General features: G+C 45.2%; 1 long non-coding RNA gene and 1 pseudogene across 1 annotated transcript; both read left to right on the forward strand.

The window, feature by feature from the left end:
- The first annotated feature begins 3,333 nt into the window (after positions 1–3,333).
- On the forward strand, positions 3,334–3,728 carry LOC136527873 (uncharacterized). The gene is made up of 3 exons (XR_010776942.1): positions 3,334–3,351; positions 3,427–3,499; positions 3,585–3,728. It is a non-coding gene; the product is annotated as an uncharacterized lncRNA (long non-coding RNA).
- A 5,739-nt stretch (positions 3,729–9,467) lies between these two features.
- LOC136527872 (3-ketoacyl-CoA synthase 5-like) lies at positions 9,468–13,696 on the forward strand (annotated as a pseudogene).
- The last annotated feature ends 238 nt before the right edge of the window (positions 13,697–13,934 follow it).

A 13,934-nucleotide genomic window follows, 5' to 3' on the forward strand; every position in this document is an offset into this window, starting at 1 on the left:
GACGACAAGTACTGAACCTACATTCTCGCGGCTTGTTTGATCAGTGGACTGATAGACCGTTAACCTAACATGATAGGAAGTGAACCGATCACTCTTATGTGTCATCCGAGTGCACTTATAGGTTGAACCGATCACTCTATCCACGTTTTTTATGTGTGAATCCGAGTTTCTTTATTTTAAGGTCCGGCTTTATATTACAAATCAATACTGGAAGATACAAAAAAAATCAATTACAAAATAAATGGTTTGAAAAAAAAGGTTTTCAAGAGGGACTTCAATTGCAAACCATTGTAGTTTGCACGTACTGACTAAGTGGAGTAAAAGGCCTAAAGTGAATGGAAGTGAATCAATCACTCTCATGTCTCGACAGAGTGAACCACTAGCCTAAACATAATACAAACTAATCCGTCACTATCACGTGTCATCCGAGTGGACTAACAGGCTAATAGCACGATAACAAAGTCAACCGATCACTCTCATGTCTCCTCTGAGTAGCTAGACTAGTGCTCGTAGGACGACAAGTACTGAACCTACATTCTCGCGGCTCGTTTGATCAGTGGACTGATAGATTGTTAACCTAACATGATAGGAAGTGAACCGATCACTCTTATGTGTCATCCGAGTGCATTTATAGGTTGAACCGATCACTCTATCCATGTGTTTTTATGTGTGAATCCGAGTTTCTTTATCTTAAGGTCCGGCTTTATATTACAAATCAATTACTGGAAGATACAAAAAAAATCAATTACAAAATAATTGGGGAAAAAGGTTTTCAAGAGGGACTTCAATTGCAAACCATTGTAGTTTGCACGTACTGACTAAGTGGAGTAAAAGGCCTAAAGTGAATGGAAGTGAATCAATCACTCTCATGTCTTGACAGAGTGAACCACTAGCCTTAACATGATACAAACTAATCCGTCACTATCATGTGTCATTCGAGTGGACTAATAGGCTAATAGCACGATAACAAAGTATTGTAGTTTGCATGTACTGACTAAGTGGAGTAAAAGGCCTAAAGTGAATGGAAGTGAATCAATCACTGTCATGTCTCGACAGAGTGAACCACTAGCCTTAACATGATACAAACTAATCCGTCACTATCACGTGTCATCCGAGTGGACTAACAGGCTAATAGCACGATAACAAAGTCAACCGATCACTCTCATGTCTCCTCTGAGTAGCTAGACTAGTGCTCGTAGGACGACAAGTACTGAACCTACATTCTCACGGCTCATTTGATCAGTGGACTGATAGACCGTTAACCTAACATGATAGGAAGTGAACCGATCACTCTTATGTGTCATCCGAGTGCACTTATAGGTTGAACCGATCACTCTATCCACGTGTTTTTTATGTGTGAATCCGAGTTTCTTTATTTTAAGGTCCGGCTTTATATTACAAATCAGTACTGGAAGATACAAAAAAAAAATTCAATTACAAAATAAAAGGTCTGAAAAAAAAGGTTTTCAAGAGGGACTTCAATTGCAAAATGGATGGTTTGAAAAAAAAAATTGGTGCTAAGGGCGAGCAACGGCTAGGTCAATCTCGACCTCGAAGGGCGCCCAACCAGGCCGCGTCGGCCCAATTAGCACAGGTAACAGACGTTCAAGAGCATAGGCAGTGTAGTACAGGTGTTCGAACTAGCTAGTTTGCCTGCGCTTTTAAGCTGTGCTTTTGATTGATATGCAAGCGAGGTGGGACTAAACTAGGCATGTAGCTGACTTCCTTCTCCACCGCTCTCGCACTCCCCTCTATTTTAGTTCTGGGCCATAGCCCACTACCCGGCCACACAAACCAACCGCAGCCCTCAACAACAACAGGCCAGCCCCGCAACAACAGGCGATGTGGCCTAGCGCCCTTTGCCCGCGCCCCTATCGCTGACCTACAGGGCCCGCGTGTCAGCGGCTCCACGCACCATGTCGCCTTCTTCCCTAGAGACGGAACACAGAGCGGCAACTTCTCCCCAACTCCCGTCGATATGCCTCTGGGCCAAAACCCACTACCCCTCCCCTCCATCGAACGTGCCCCGCCGCGTCGCATCAACCGGGATTAGCCACCGCCACCCGATCCCCTCGATCGTGGCCTCCGAGGTTCCCCGCTGCCTCGCCCCTATAAACAGTATGCCTAGAGCACCGCGCCGCCACCTTAGAACCCTAAAGGGGCCGCTCGGAGCCATAGCCTTAGCCCTAGCCCTAGCCCGCCGCCGGCCGGAGCTCGACGCGCCGCTGCCGCTGATCTCCACCTTCACCGCGTCGCCGGCCACATCCACGCTGTCTAGAGATGAATCCAGGAAAATCATCGGCTGAGAAGAAGATGAAGACGGGAAAATCCACGGCTCTGAAGAAGAGCGCCGAAAGGTGCTTGGCCCCTGACTTGCGTGAACGGAGTCTCTCCATGCCTCTCCTCGAGAGGGAGAGACGGCTTCAGCTGCTGCAACTGCTAGAACTGGAATAGCGGTTGTCGCAATGCTTGCGTGAACGGAGGATGTGATCTTCGTATCAAAAGGCCCAGGTCACCCAATGAGGTATGTCTGTGGAACTGACGAATTTTTAGAGATCTGTTTGTAGTTGAATTGGAAACACCTATGCCTGTTTGTTTCTATGCAATCCAGTCCATAACACATGCATGCATATTTCTATGCAATTTTTTTTCAAGTGCTAATGAGTGTTTGGTCTGGTTCCACGAGGGATAGATGCATTGGCTCTTTTATATGATCCATTATATTTAGGTGTGCAATCATGAATTCTGCCCTGACGATGGCCGATGCAATAAGTATCTGTGCGGCAACTGCAAGAACAATGTCTCTCCGTGCCTAAATCCTGTCGGTGGCATCGACGACCTGTTGGCGTGGTGCTGCAACTGCTGGAGCCATGAGATCCGTAGATGCTTGAATGGGTGTCAGGACTGGAGTGATGAGGAGGACGTGTCAGACCACCAGGTATCTTCTTGCACGAAAAAGGATTGATCAATAATTTCATGGAAGCAGGAAAAAGGCTAAATTTACTATACACTGAATTCCACAGTAGGGGACAAAACCGTTGTTTTACATCCATTTTATCCATGTTGTGAACTGCTTAGTATAACTGTTCGACCGATGTAATGCATGGTTGATGTGTTATTCTGTTCTAATTCAGTGCACGTTTGGTTTTTCAGATTGTCAAGAACTGGGACACAAACAAACCATGGCTCCCCAAAAAGAGAGTAGATGAGGTAAACCTGTGAGCTTAATGAAGTTGACTTTGTGATTATGTGTAATACTCATTTTGTTGGTCGTGTAATGCTCTGGTTCTAGGTTGTAAGTGAAGCAGAGAAAGTGAAAGCTTGGTTGGAGGAGGAAAACCTGCAGAAAAAGTATACCTTTCGAGTCAGCTTGCTTTTTTTTATTGTCTTGTAAAAGGTGGCTAACTCCCATTGAAATTTTTGCAGTACCCCTATCTATAGCCCACCAGTTTTCACATCTGAAGAAGTTTATGAGAAAGTTCTGGACTTGCAAGATAAGGTTAGTAATTTGGTAGAGCGCCCTATAAAAAGTTATGCATACTACTCATGGTAGTAAGTATAATGTGTGCTCTTTCATTGTGCAGGTCTCAAGTGTCAATAGGATTCCAAAACCAAAACCCAAGGTTGAGAAGAAAACAGCAAAGGAGGAAGAACATGCTAGCAAGGAGAAAACCACCTCTTCGGAATCTGCACCCAACGAGGGTGAATACACCGAAACGTCTCAGGAATCTAAGAGGATCAGTCTGCATCAGCCAACACTAGCGATTCAGAACCTGAATCTCATGACGAGTTGTGAGTACCAGAATCCATAGAAACAGGTCGGAAAGACGCATTACGCATATACTACTAGAAGGCAGTTTGAGGATAAATTTTGGTTGCTTAAATTTTCCCAGTTTTTATTTGACGGCCTAAAGATGAGGCTACGTAGGGTGTCGAGGAACATTAGATGCTGTAGAGCCAAAAAGATTTCATCGGTAGTTTCTGATCATGGTGTAAGTTATTCGCCTCAAAGGCGTAGTTCAGGATCTAGAATCGCATTGTTGTACTGAACTCATTTGAATTTTTTTTAATGAGGAATGCTATATAGATTTTACGCCAATAGAGCATTGTTGTACTGATTTTGATTCTTCTTTAAATGAGGAATACTATATAGATTTTTACGTCGGGAGGCCGTAAACGATCGTGGATTATTTACTGCTGGCAGGTTTGGTGTGAGAGAAAAACACTGTTCCCGGTTGGAAATTTACGATCGTTTACGAGCAAGCGAATAGGTACTTGCTATGTAATGATATATGATCAGATGTATTTCCGTCGGTGGAGGAATAGAGTTTAATGATAATAACAGCCTCATAGGCATAGATTCAAACTCACGACCTTAAAAGCCCGAACAGTGCAAGGCTCCTCTGCCTGCTGACAAATGTTTTATATTCTTGCGATTGCTGTAGCAAGTAGGCAAACAGGATAGACACTGTGAGTACACCACCATTAGGCTACCACCAGCGACGGATATTCTTGCCGTTGCAAGTACATCAACCGCTCAGGAACTTGTGATTGTAAAACAAACTGAGTAGACACTGCAAGTATATCAACATTAGGCTATCCGCAACGGTTATGCTTGTGGTCTGAGCTTTGCAGCCAGTACACTTGTGATTGTAAAACAAATAGAATAGACACTGCGAGTACATCAACATTAGGCTGTCAGCGATGGTTATGCTTGCGGTCTTCCTCTAGCTTTGCGAGTACAGAAAAAATCTCTGAGTATCAAGTCCGGTGGTGCGAGAAGTAGGTGCAAATAATCACATGCTCTTCTTGTATTTTAACTTCCTTCCTGTCAAGGCAACACAGCTATCTTCAACTTCAATGTTACTTGGATTCAAGCCAAGCAAAATGCTAGATCATAGTACGAACCAACAACAACAACAAAGCCTTTAAACAGTATAAAACAAGTTGGGGTAGGCTAATCATAGTACGAACCAACAACAACAACAAAGCCTTTAAATAGTATAAAACACTTATTGAGTTGATTCATCGGCGAGAGCAACTGACCAAGATCGACAAAATCAACTGAGAAAAATAATAATTATTGTATTTCACTCTGACATAAATTTTCTGTTCTACTGTCACACATTATAAATCAAGGTTTCAGCCTTGAAAAAACTTTCACATCCTTCATTTCAGACATTTTGCAGAAGGGACTGATACTATATTCAGGTGCAAGCATCCCATATTTCTGCAACGAAAATAATACTTGTTCACTTGATGATGTGTCAGGCTACTCTTTACATGTGAGCTGCAAGTATGCATTCAGTCACAGGATTTGTTCAATAAGTCTTTGAACATGAAACAAAACAACATTAACAACAAATATGCATTCATTTGCGTAAACAGAAATCTTTCAGCTGCTTCATATAATTATTTCCCCTATATCACCATAATTATATCACTGCTGATAGCTTATTCCACAGTGACGAGATGAGGCCTAGTCATTGTACTGAAAACCAGGAAGAAGCGATGCAACAAACCCTACAACAACCAGCTGGACCTCTTTCAAGACACCTCCAAGCCAATTGCGCTGATTTCCTTCTACCTCTGCCTCTTGCGGATTCTCGTTACCAGCTGCAGCATCTTGTTCATGGTTCTCAGCAGCTTGGTCAGGGTTTGCAGGCCCTGCAAGATTTTGCACAACAGCAGAAGCGCTTAGTCACTAGATACTAGCAAACTGTGCATTAACACTTCCTTAGAAAAAGAGAAATATGAATCATTATTGGTACTTGTAGTCAAATCAAAAGCAACAAACAACTTGACTGTTAAAGCATGAAACACCATTCCATCAAAACAGGAATCAACATGAGACATTAGACAGCTGTAACATGTCTCATTCGTTGGTGCTAATCGTGGCCATTTACAATTTTATTTCATGCAAGGGCTACTGCTGTTTATATGAACCTCCCATTGAAGAGCAGATGGTAGTGAAAAGGAAAGTTACAATATTATGGTGAGACTAAAATATACTAAAAAGTGAAATTGGTGTTGCAATATGATGAACAATCATGCATAGAGCACAAACAATACAAAGAGCAGTATATGGAAGCTACCATTGGGCTGATCATTGCCATCATTCTGGGCAGGCAGAGGAGCATGGTTCTCAACCCGAGCAGGGGCCTGTGGTGGACGAGCAGCTGCACCTCCCGCCCGCTGAAGCCATCTTAGAAAAGGTGTAATAGCTCCGGTTTGATATCTACAGGATACAGAACCACGAGGTTATCTAGCAGCACCATATATAGGCTATACAAGTAATGAAGAGTAAACTGTGAAATAGCATTAAGTATATTGGAGATGATTTGAGCAAAGTACTAACAAGTTAATCAATGAGGCAAACAGTATGAGAAGAAACAACCTTTGTTTCGAGCCTTCCTGGCTAAAGAGAAACACCACTGCGGCTAGTTTGATGATCAAGGCCAAGTCAAGCTGAAAAGCAAAGTGAAACCTCCTCACAACAACTTGTTTTTGATGTCCATTTTGCTGCCTAGCATCCTGTACATTCTCTTCACCAACAGGACCACCGACGCTTTCCCTTCAAGCACAAAAGAGCAGATATAGCCAAGCAATTGGACAGTTCAAAACTTCATAATGCTTTGAACTGGTCCCAAGTATCCCCACTCCCCAATGACCAAACTAGAATAAAATGGAATGCCATAGCCCATAGTAGCAAACTACATTTGGCTTCATCATTCTTGCAACAAAAGTTGTTTCTTTTTTAAACTGATCAAAATTTGTAACCAAGTTTTACATGTTAGCTGTAGTTCCATTCTATCTTCCAGCATGGCAGCAACAAAAACAGCACTTGGGCAGCATTCAAGTAAAAGTTAAAGGTGTTTGTGTTGTGGTATTCTCAATCAAATTAGTCATTACTAACAGTTATAGCAAAAGTCCCTGCTGTCATAATGATGGAAATTGTATTATTATTTCAGGACTGAAGTCTATAAGATAAAAGTTCCAGAGTGATCCAACCCTTCACATTCTTGAAACTAATTTTAGCCATTAGGAAAAAGATCAGACAACCCAAGGGGTCAATATGGAATGGCATAAATTTACATTCGGTCTGAGCTGAATATCTACATTGAATGTTGAGCACAAAGTATGAGCAGCAAATTCCAAATCAAAGCAAGTGTTTTTTCACTATATAAATTACCTTTGATGAAATTGTAGGAAGCATAGCGTTCCTCTCTCGCACTAATGTGTTGAATGACATGTCAATCCTGCCCAATGTTACAAATGCTCCAACCAAGCCACCAGAAATTCTGCAAACTATGAAAGTCAAAGTTGAACCGGCTGACAGAACTATAGTTGTATCAGTTGCTCTTCATACTTCTTTTCACAAAACTCAAAATTACACATGATGGCTGTGTCAAACTAAAAACCTAAGTCCAAGAACATTTAATTCAAGCTCATATCTGCAAATGAGATTTGTCAATAAATAATTCACTAACTAAAGAGAGCATACTTGACAGTTTCTAACCTAGTATACGAAAACCATCAATCCTGTAAGACCATACCCCTTTTGCCAATTGGAAACAAGCATTGTATGCTATGATGAACACACAATTGCAAGTGATTTGTATGAACTACTCTAGTAGTTACGATATTCTCTGAACTAAGAATCAAAAGACATGAACTTGCAGTAGCGAGAAACCAACCTAGGTAACACCTACGCCGGGTAAAGTGCGCGAGAACCGCGCAATGAGGTCAGCCGCAAGGGGCGCGCCGCCGCAGTTCACCGCCAAGAGCGTGGCCACGTGGGCGGCAGCGCTCGCGTCCGCTTCCTCGGCGGTGCGCACGATGGCCAGCAGCGCCGGCGGCGCCAGCGCCCGAGCGGATGACGGCGAGGAGGAACAAGAGGTAGGGGTGGCCCGTTGCCCTGTGCCTGGCCTCCTCCCATCGGCGGCGGCGGTGGCTCGCAGATAGCACCGCGGCGATGTCGAACCTGCCCTTGGTCATGTGCAACACGCCAGCACTAGCGTCGGTGTCGGCGCCGGCGCCTCCTCCTCCTCATGGCGCGCTTGGATGTAGGTTTCATGGCCCCCATCCTCACCTGCCTCCTCTTGCTCCACCATGGACGAACGCTGAGGGCGGCGCCCGAGCGGAGTACGGCGAGGAGGAGGGCGACGCCCTAGCGGATGATGGCGAGGAGGAACAAGAGGTAGGGGTGGCCCGTTGCCCTGCGCCCGGCCTCCTCCCATCGGCAGCGGCGGCGGCTCGCAGGATGGCGGCGGTGGAATCGCAGATAGCACCGCGGCGGTGTCGAACCTGCCCCTGGTCGTGTGCAGCACGCCAGCACTAGCGTCGGTGTCGGCGCCGGCGCCTCCTCCTCCTCATGGCGCGCTTGGATCTAGGTTTCATGGCCCCCATCCTCGCCTGCCTCCTCTTGCTCCTCCATGGACGAACGCCGAGGGCGGTGCCCGAGCGGAGTACGGTGAGGAGGAGGGCGACGCCCGAGCGGATGACGGCGAGGAGGAACAAGAGGTAGGGGTGGCCCGTTGCCCTGCGCCCGGCCTCCTCCCATCGGCGGCGGTAGCGGCTCGCAGGACGGCGGCGGTGGAACAAGAAGTAAAAGACATATTCATTTAAGTAACTATACTAATTGTATTATCCATCCTAACTATATTACTCGAAACATTATTTTTACATTTAGAGTTACCGTTTTACCCTTTATCAAAAAAAAAAACTACGAGAATGGAATTACCGCCCAGTCCTATTCCCCACATTTGCGGAGGCAATGGAAGGCGATTTTTGCGCATATGGCCCACCGATCATAGACACAGCAATCGCCTCCCGTTGCCTCCTGTCCCATTGCCTCCCGTTGCCTCCTACCTTTGTTGCCGTCGGATTGGCCGCTCTCGCTCGATGTCAGCCATCGAATTTTTCCCTAATTATTGTAAAAAAATTTCTTTTTTTATTGATGTCCAGGCAACATGTAACTTTGTAATTTGTGAATTGTCCTACTTGATTTCATTGCACTAGTTGATTATTATTGCCTGAAAATTCAGAGATCTCTGCACATTATCGCAACTCCCTATGTGCAAGGTTGCATGCCTGAAAATTAGAGGGCGCATGTTCTTTGCATGGCAAGTTATTATTAATAGCACGCAGCTTTAAAACAACTTCAATTCCCCTGCAGTCCTCTACTTTGGCCCTATTCGCTTGTCTTATAATGTACTTTTCAGCTTGCTTTTTCAGCCGAAACAGTGTTTTCTCTCACAGCAAATCAGCCGGAACAGTGTTTCGGCTTGTTTTTTCAGCGAAGCGAACATGGCCTTTATTCACAAATTGGCGTCTATATAACTCAAATGCTGTAACTTGAACACACGATACATATATATGCGCAAGTTAGCATGCCAAGAACAAGTATCTCAACCAAATTCTTGTGAACAATATACACCATCATCATATTTTGCTACCACCATACCATGGTCGCCATGATCCTCGAGGTCATACAGATTTGCCAAGACAGGCTACTCACCTCGTCCACTAACAACCTACCACCCATCCGTCACCTCCTGGCTTTCTTACTCATAACCGTTGTAACTGTCAAGTATCTTACCCGACATCCACGCAGAGTGTACCTTGTTGAGTACGCTTGCTTCGGTCCTAACTCAAACTACCGAATTGCCCCAGCCTCCTTGATTGAGAATTTTCGCCTATCAAATTTCCTTGACGATGATGACACTTCCTTCCCAAGCAAGATTTGTAGACGCTCTGGCCTTGGTGACGAGACATGCCTCCCCTCTTCATATCATTGCACCCCACTCATTCCTAGTTTTAGCTTAGCTCGTATGGAGGCAGAGCAGGTCATCTTCACGGTCGTCGATGACCTATTTTCCAAGGCATCAATGGAACCTAGTAAAATTGACATACTGATTGTCAATTGCAGCCTCATGACGATGACACCATACATGACTGACATGATCATAAACAGATACAAGCTGCGTAGCCATATACAAAATATACAACTATCTGGGATGGGGTGCAGTGCAGGATTGATCGCCGTTGGGCTCGCCAGGAACCTCTTGCAACTCATGCCCTACGGTGCACAGGCGCTGGTGGTATCTACGGAGATCGTGACTTGCAACTACTATGCAGGGAAGAAGAGATCGATGCAGCTGACCAACATGCTGTTTCGCATGGGAGGCGCCACGGTTTTACTCTCCAATTCAAGGGCCAATGCTCGGTTTGAGCTTCTGCACACTGTGCGGAAATCCACTCTGCCCAGGATAGCGCATACCACTGCGTTTTCCATGAGGAAGACGACTAGGGGAACCTAGGGGTTAATTTGTCCAAGGATCTTGTGGCCGTCTCTGGCGAGGCACACAAGGACAACATCAGCACAAGTGCCCCTCTTCTGCTTCCAGTCTCTGAGCAGCTATCGTTTTTGCTCTCCTCCATTGCACAAAAGGTGTTCATGAAGAAAATTACAAGCAGGCAGTATGTTCCAAATTTCGGCTTGGCCGTCGAGCATTTCTGCATACATGCTGGTGGGCGAGCAGTGATCGACGCAGTGCAGCGTAGCCTGAATCTATCGGATGAGCAGGTTGAGCCGTCGAGGATGACACTGCATCGATTTGGAAACACATCGAGCAGCTCGGTATGGTATGAAATGGCATATTGTGAGGCCAAGCAGTTGATGCGGAAGGGGGATCGAGTTTGGATGATTGGGTTTGGGTCTGGGTATAAGTGCAACAGCGCTGTGTGGAAGTGCATTCTACCAGAGCCTTTTCCCTGTGTACCATTAAAAAAGATGGCCTTTTTCTATAGGCCATTAAAAAATTCGGACTTACCTAGGTGCCATGACACTTTATTTCTTTGCCCCCCAAGCCATTCCGTGCACGTTCTGTTTGGTTTTGACAGTTTCAGGAAATTTGTCCATCTTACCCTTCTATGAGGGAGAGGCCGTGTTGACCGACCTTGACCGCCATCGTATTCTCACTCTCGCTTCTCTCTCGTTCTCTTCCCCAAACCCTAGCTGAGGCGGGCGGCGGCGGACGTGGAACCCTAGCGGCGGCGGCGGGTTGAGAAGAAGATCAATCCCCCGTGCTTCTGGCGTCGAATGGGGTAGTCCTGCTTGGAGTTCACCGTGGATCCAGAGGATTGGCCGCGTATGGCGGTGAGGTGAAGAAGGGTGCGGGCGAGCGACCGAACTTGTGAGCTGCCGGGTGAGTGTTATTCCCCCTAGATTGCATGCTCCTTGGTATGTATGGATCGATTAGGTCGGGTAGTTGTGAATGTGGATGCTTAGGGTCTGTCTTGTTGATTGTGGTGTTGTTCCCCATTGTTTGCGTTCTCCTTGATTGCGTGCTCCTTGTTGTTCATCTGTAGGATGGACGCAGACAATAGCTTCAACCTAGAAATGTGGATTGTTACTCCCAATTCGCATGCTCGGTGGTTTTCTTTGAACAAAATTGTGGATGCTGAGCTTACTAACTTCGAAGATCTGGTTCGTGATGTTGTTGACAAGTATCCACCCGATTTCGGTGAGGTAGCTCGACTGTTTTATTTCTGCAATCAGAGTAAGGTCAACGTTGAAGTAAGGAGTGACCAAGATATGCGTGAAATGTTTGCTAAAAGTAATGAATCAAAGTGTTGTTTCTTGACTGTTGCCTATAATAGGCCAACTAGTGAGCCTCAGATTCCTGATTGGGATTTTAGTCCCCCTGCCATCTCTGTTGAAGCCCCATTCACTCCTTCAGTCCACTGTCCTACCAGAGTAGAAGCAAGCAATGCCTCCCAGAGTGCCACCCAGAGTGAATGTGCTGAACCTGAATATCTGGCTAACCCAAACCCCATCCAATGAGCATGTGGGTGTTGATGAGGAAGGGTTGTACATTGACCTTGGCCCCCCAACATCCCCCACCTACCAAACCTCACAGTCAAGTTTGCAGTAAGCAAAGGCAGCCTGAAAGTTCTGATGGTTCAGACAGTGATGACTCTGACGATGAATCCTTGTCTGATGATGATAGTGAAGTAGAGGACTTAGATGATATTATTAAAGATAAAGAACCTGAACAAATTCCTGATGCTGATTATGACAAGAAGGACCCTCCTATGGTTGTAGGCATTGTTTATTCAGACATTCCTTCCTTTAAGCTGGCTTTAGCTACACATTCTGTGAAACATGAGTACCATTATAACATTGAGGCAAGTGACACAGGAAGGTATAGGGCAACCTGCACTGCCCAGAATGATGGCTGCCCGTGGAGAATCCATGCATCAACTCTGAAGGATGGTGTAACTGTTAAGGTACTGTGTATGTACTTTTTGTAAATGCTGATAGCAATTTGATTCTGTTATTACTTATTGCAAATGCATGCAGTAACTGTGGAATGTATATTTGTTTTGCAGATAAAGGGGAACCCATTTTCCCATCAGTGCTAGAGCGCCAGGAGGCAAAGAGTCTGTGTAGGAGTGACTTAGTTCTGGGTCTGTCATCAAGTGGTTGATTGGCTCAAGGAAGATGGGACTGTGGGTGCCACTGAACTACAAAGGAGATTGAAGGATGAGCACAAGATTGTGGTGCCCTACAAAAGAGTATACAAAGGTAGACTACTTGCCATGGATAAGATTTATGGCCCATGGGACAAAAGTTTTGACAATCTTTTTAGATTTAAGGCCCAGATAGAGGAAACCAGTCCTGGTTCATGGGTTGTGATTGATCACCACACCATTAATAACAAGATAAGGTTTAATAGGCTCTTTTTTGCACTTAAACCTTGTGTTGATGGCTTCCTTAGAGGTTGTAGACCATATCTTGCAGTAGATAACACATTTTTAACTGGGAGGTTTAGGGGCCAGTTGTGCATTTCCTGTGCAGTTGATGGGTACAACTGGATGTACCCAGTAGCAGTAGGTGTCATAGATTCTGAAACCAATGAAAATTGGGTATGGTTCATGGGGAGGTTGAAGGAAGCAATAGGCAGTCCACCTGGGCTTACTTTCTCCACAGATTGCGGCCAGGCAGTGATGAATGGAGTTAGTGAAGTGTTTCCAGAAGCTGAACATAGGGAGTGTATGTACCATCTAGTACAGAATTTCAAGAAGAGGTATAGTGGTAAAGTTTTTTATGAACACTTGTGGGCTTCTGCATATTCTTGGAGTCCATATATGTTTGATAAGCATTATCAGGCAATGGCTGCTGCCAAAGTAGAAGCTATGAAGTACCTTCAAGACACTCACAAGAAGCTATGGACTAGGAGCCTGTTTGGCACCGCCTCAAAAGTTGATTATGTGACTAACAACTTGGCTGAGTCTTTCAATAACTGGATAAAGGGTGAGAAGCAGAAGCATCTGGATGACTTGATGGACACTTCGGTCTTGGCGCTCAAACGCTTGGTCAGGGAGTGGCACACAGGGCAAACAACAATTTCACTCATCCTCCCTAGACTGAGGGCACTTCGGTCTTTTCTCCTCGCCGTTACACACCGTTACCAGCGAAAATGGACGGAATGGCTTGGGGGGCAAAGAAATAAAGTGTCATGGCACCTAGGTAAGTCCGAACTTTTTAGTGGCCTGTAGAAAAATGCCATCTTTTTTAATGGTACACAGGGAAAAGGCTCATTCTACCAGCCGGTAGTGCCGACTCAGCATGGCCGCATGGGCAAACTGTATTCATCGTTACCCAATGGAAGTCCCAAAACAAGTGTAACTGCCATGACCAAACAGTGTAGGTAATGATGGACTAGCAAAATATGAAATATATGAAACCATGATGTATACTTTTAGGCATGTTCAGTCACAAATACTAGATGCTTGGAGTAGGATCCGGTCTTAGGGTATGTTCATCTATCCAAAGCAACACATTGGTCTCCCTTTTTACCCTTCTGCTTGTCCTCTCCTCAATAACAGCATGCATGCCTCCCGGCCTCTCTCCAAGTTGTGCAAAG

This window comes from Miscanthus floridulus, chromosome 19 (assembly GCF_019320115.1).
Source record: "Miscanthus floridulus cultivar M001 chromosome 19, ASM1932011v1, whole genome shotgun sequence".
NCBI lineage: Eukaryota > Viridiplantae > Streptophyta > Magnoliopsida > Poales > Poaceae > Miscanthus > Miscanthus floridulus.